The sequence below is a fragment of the Haemaphysalis longicornis genome, unplaced genomic scaffold (genome assembly GCF_048455015.1).
Source record: "Haemaphysalis longicornis isolate Haplotype H1 unplaced genomic scaffold, Haemaphysalis longicornis Haplotype H1 scaffold_7, whole genome shotgun sequence".
Classification (NCBI taxonomy): Eukaryota; Metazoa; Arthropoda; class Arachnida; order Ixodida; family Ixodidae; genus Haemaphysalis; species Haemaphysalis longicornis.
Window position 1 is genome coordinate 151881820 of NW_027526422.1, and position 5753 is coordinate 151887572.

Here is a 5753-nt window from a genome sequence, read left to right on the forward strand (position 1 = left end):
GGCAAACGTTGACTCGCTGTAGAAGGAAAAGGCGAGCGGCCATGCCACCCCCGGTGTTAGGCCTAACGTAACTCTTTGCCGCCACGTCGTCAACCAGTACCCACAGATTGCGTATAATGAGTATGATGGCCATTGGAACGCCATCAGGTTCATCGTTAAGGTTAAATAATTCAAACGTGGGGCATTATGCTAACATCAATACTTGAGGTGTACACCGTGAACCATTATCTAATTCAAAAATACTAACTGTACTCATTGTACGTCAAGCTGCGGGTGTCTCTTCACGTCCCAAAACCTTATGCCTAAGATACGTCGCATAGCCGGCAGTAACCGCTGTTTGCTCAATTAAAGCGGAAGCTTACACTACTTACCTATCGAATAATGCATACCCGCTGTTTTGTATTGGAGAACGCTTTACAGGCAGTGACGTTTTACGTTGCAGAGAGCTTCGGAATACACGGTGCCGCCTGTGGCGTATATCGGGGCGCTTGAGCACCAAGGAATCCTTGAATCATCAATTACTTACATCGCGGGACCTCGAAGGGTCGACCGGAGGAGATCTGTGCCTGTATTTAGATCCTACTAGCTGAAGCCAAGGGTCACCCACTGCGGTGTCTCGCGTCGTGCTGCTGAACCCAAGGACGCGGGTTCCATTCCTCCACGCGGCGGCCGTTTTTCTGCTGGAGGCGAAGAGCGAAAACGCCCATGTGTTTGTGATTCTGGCGCACGTTCAATATCCCCCGGTGGTTAGAATTAATCCGGAGCCTTCCACTACGCCGCACTTCATCGCATGTGCCGCGTAGCCGCGTTAAATTTCCCAGTCAATCAATCAATCAATCAATGCAGCCAAGGGTGGGACCTAAACCAGAATTTTTCTGATTTGGGTTGCTGATTGATGTTGTCCTTCTGGCGAAATCCTTTTCGAAGTTCAAAGATTAATAATGGTGCCTACGAAATATTTAGTGTGATATCATAATAGTCAAAATGAACAGTTGCCTTTACAAACAGCTATTCAGCGTGAACTCTTGAATCTCACCCATCTGATTATCGTTTAAGTGTATACTGGTTATTTTGTTTGAGGTGCACCATTTAGTAGACATTTTTAACGCATTCGATCGACCTAGTTTCCGTAACACGGGAGAAGGGCACCCCATTTCGCAACCACGCAGTACACAGACTGAATTGGAGTTCGGGGCGGAAAGTTCCCAAGTTGTACCATTGACAGCTCTCACTGCAAACCTGTTACGCACGCAGTTTGCACTATCGCAGGGCATCGTGAGGCTTTCTTGGAGGAGGAGGCTCTGTACAAGTGTTTAACGGCCTCAGTGAGCGTGCCGAGATGATGCTGACCTGATGTATGTATGGAGTGCTTTGTGAGTGATATATTGTCGCGTGTGCATCGCCGCTTTCAAGACATAGCAGCTATTCCGCCCGTGGCTATGTGCATGGAATGTGCGCGGCTTACGAACGGAACACCGAAGACGACGCCGAAGAAATGTGCGTGCTTGTGTTTTGGTCGCCATATTGCTAACTACCATCCGGTGGTGACGTTTTTATGATGCGAGGTACCTAACTTGCGAGGTAAAAGAGAGAGACAACTACGGGTTGTGGTTAGCAATATGGCCACCAAAGTATTAGCACGTACGCTTCTTCGCTGTCGTCTTCGGATGTCCGTTTGTACACTGCGCCACAATTCATGTGCATACCAACCGGGGGAATAGCGGCTATGTCGTGAAGGCGCCGATGCACACGCGACAATATTTTCATAAGACTGCCATTATGTGCAACCATGGGGTTAAGTCGGTTCATATGGGCAACAGAATCTGCTTGGTCACGGGGTCAGCGCACGTACACTGTACCAGCATATGGTCGAGATATAAAGGAAGCGCACAAATACCGCAGTTTCTTTCTATGCACGTCAAATATTATCATGACTCAATTGCAGCAGCAGTGTTTGTAATCGTGACTTCGTCAATATACCACAACCGCGTCATTATGTGATAACTACTGAACAAAATATTCACTTTTGCGTGTTTGCTTTACATTTTCTTGTTCGCCTTTTATTTCCCATGCCATAACAACCGCCGGCGACAGCTAAATTTCTGAACATATCGGTAACAAGTCTCCCTATTGAAACGTTCCGTATATACAGAATTGTGGGAATACAAAGTTCATACGAATTATGCCGCTCCCCAAGCACTCGAAAGTAGATGTTGGTATTAAAAAAGGGGAATCACATTAGTTCGCGCAATAAAAACGTTTGGCGCAAGTTTCGTGTTTTTATCTTCAATATTAAGCAAAATGACGCTCCGTATGTTTCCCGTATACTCCGTATTTACGGAATTCATACGTGCAAAGATTTGGCGGTTCTAGTAAACTTACAGACATAAAATTGATGTCACATTTTTAGATAAATACGCACTATTTCGTTCACCTTTGTTTCTCAAAAATATTCCGCGTTTTCTGGCGGCTTTGTGTCATTCTAGGAAAGTACTCCGTATTCCCATATTTCCGTATATACGGAACCTTTCAGGAGGGCTGGTACAGGTTTACCACATCAACATCACAGGTAGCTACAACGGTGGCCGAGACAGTGCTTTATAACTGTTTACTGAACTTTTTGCAGCATAAATACCACGAAGTGACGCTTTATAGAAAGGCTTGAAAACAAAAGCAAGTAATAGGCGATCAAACGCGCCACAAAAGCCTTTCTTCTAAAAATTGCGGTGATTTAGTTTTCTATAAAAGAGGTGGGGCTGACGATACAGCTGAGGTCACCTTAACCAGCTTGCGCGAGAGTTCGGCCACAAATTTACTGAACACGAGGAAGTCGACATTTTGCCCTACGAGGCTGAGGAGGAAAACATCACCGGCCGACAAGACGACACGATGGCCGAGATGCGCTGGCTGTTCGGGTAGCGCCAGCCCAGCAGGCGACGCCGTAGCGGAGCGCTCATGAAGAGAACGCGATAGGCGACTGTCGCTACACCCAGGAGCAGGAGAAGCAGATACCAGAACCACAAGAACGCGAACAACTCATGCTCAGCGGTAGTACGCAGATGGCCTCGAGGTTCTCTAACCTGCAGGACTGACCGTACTTGAAGGTGCACATGGCGATCTGGGGGAGGCCATCACGGCGGGACTCACAAACTGGCGACCCTCGCCGCGATGCCAGCGCACCAGGTCCCAGCCATAGGCGAGGAAGCTCCCGCCTAGCACGTAATCCGTGAAGGCAACCTGGACGACTACGTTGAGGACACTGAGCAGCTCGCATATCAGGTAGTTGATCAGATACCAGTGGTTATGGTTCAGGCTAACTACCAGAAAGTCGGACATCTGAGACCGATCCTCGGCCCGGTCCTGCGTCACTGTTGCACGAATGTCGAGGGCGGCGACGATTGCCGGAACTTTGCCGCCTTCCTAAGCCTTCCATTGCCACTGGGGCGCATAGAAGCAAACAGCCTGGGCGAACAGGAGGAAGCAGGTCCACTGGTAGTAGGTGTGGTACTTCTGGTCTTCGCTTCCGCTACCCTTTGTCTTGTGCCCCGCACCGGGATAGATAACGCTGTCGTTGTACGAGGCGTTGAACAGGCTCCGGTGGCTCAACGTTGACTCCACCCAGCAGAACGACTTGACGACACCAGCCGGGATTGTCGGATAGTGGCACTCGATGGGCGTTCCGACGTACTCCCAGGCTGTGAGTAGAGTGCAGGAGCTGAGCAGGACGGCTACGGTGGCACTGGTGCAGAGATGGAACACGTTGCCGTCGATGTGAACACGATGCGGCTTGAACTGCTTGCGCAGGTTACCGAGGAGGTAAAGCATGACTCCGCGCCCATAGTTTCAAGGCTGAAAAAATTTAAACCTTAAAGGGGCCCTGAAAGGCATTTTGAGCACACTAAAAGAACTAGGGCAACCGTTAGATTGGGTCGTCAACGTCCTCTGTGCCAAGTATTACTCTTTTACGCGCAGCGGAAAGCTCACACGTTTCTTGCAAAGGTTGTCGTTTTTTTCTCACCCTTCCCTTCGTGTTTTTGGACGCCGCCATCTTCACATGTCTACATCATCGATTCCCAGATGTTCGTCATGAGCTAGACATCCTGCTATTGGGCGGCTTTTTTACGCACTTCCGGCAAAGAGATGAGTCGTCTGCTCAGCGTCGGCACGCCGGCTGATCTGCCAGCGGAATGCCGGAGCGCTTGGGCATTTTACGACAAACGAAACAAGTGTAAAACAAACGCTTAACCGTTTGTATTGAATGCAACACGGCCATAACACGACATGGATATTCTTTTAACTGAGTACGTTCCATAAAGAAAGCGTTGAAGCCCCGTGGCACTTCTTTCGTGCAATCGCAGAGAACGCCCTGAGCCGAATGCCCGGGTTTGACGCATACATTTTATTCAACTTCAAAACAATCCAGAGATGCCTTTCTAACGAACAAAACGTCACAACATGCGTTGAAAGTCTGAACCACGATTGACAGAGGATGGGTTGCCTCCTGCCCGTCGTAAATTCAGTACTCACCTCGCGCGCGGTTTGCGGGGACGAACAGCAAGTCACTTAACTCTGGCGCACAAGCCGATGGCTTTTAGCCACGCACACTGCACATACCCCATGCGACGTTGAGTCGTACGTCGCTCGAGAAAGATAATGCAGACCATGGGAAGCACTATCCACCCGCAGAAGCACAACGTCGCATTTCATCGCGAAACAAAGGCGTCCACAACACACACACCATCGCCTCCTGTAATGCCAAACGCATCTCGCACTTCCCAATGGGAGTGAGTGGTACGCCTGCAGTGCCCACATGTCGCGAAGTGGGACCCCAAGCTGAGCCGGGATCACGCAACCGTAACTGACTTCTGTAGTGGTGTGTGCCTTGTTGCCAAGGCAACCGATGTTTGAGATTGTGAAAGAAATGGCGCTCGCTCCAGCGCTAGAAAGCTCAGAGCCGCGGCGGAGCATGTTTTGCCAACGTTGGCGCTCTCCACAACGCGCCGCCCCAAGCTGAACTGGTCACATGATTGAAGCGTTTTGTGCACGGGTTCTGTATCGAATTAATATGACTTTTTCACTTGCCGCCGGCAGGAATTACCACCGCCGCAAAATAGGACCCGGCACCAGCGGGGCCACATCTGATACGGCGCTTTTTGGATAAACAGTGCGCGGTGCATCAAGGGAACGAGCACACGACCCTCCCCGTGCGGCTGCGAGTTCGCCGCCGACAAAAAGTGCTGTGCCGCCAGCAACGTACACCGCGAAAGGGCAAGGCCAAACCGCCGCATACATGCGGCCAGATTTTTCGTTCGCTTTTCCAGCCTTGAGCGGAGTGCGGGATTCATGGTGTCAACAAAGCTTGCCCGTAGCAGACGACAGTCTGAGCAGCGCAATAGCGGAAGTACGTCACCGCTGCGGAGCGCAGCATCATGGGAGGCAAGGCTCGCGCACCGTCAACAGCGGAGAGTAAGTCGAAAGGAGGAGGAAACGCGGAGCGACGATAATGCGCTGTTTTTGATTTACGATTTCTCAGCTAATACTCATCGCTTTAACAAAATTCTTGCGGGTGGAGATTGCAAATACATTGCTTTATTTGGGCACATGTACATCCATGCATCGACGGAAGGTGTTTCAGGACCCCTTTAAGGGGCGAATCCGTGCGAATAAAAAGGGCGAGGTCCGCAATATGCTCGTGAGGCGCGTGGGTGCGGTGATGGTGATGACGCTACACTTGTCAGATTTTTTTCTCTTTG

General features: G+C 50.2%; 1 pseudogene; it reads right to left on the reverse strand.

The window, feature by feature from the left end:
• Positions 1 to 2739: 2739 nt before the first annotated feature.
• Positions 2740 to 3825, reverse strand: LOC144147140 (innexin shaking-B-like; annotated as a pseudogene).
• Between the last annotated feature and the right edge of the window lie 1928 nt (positions 3826 to 5753).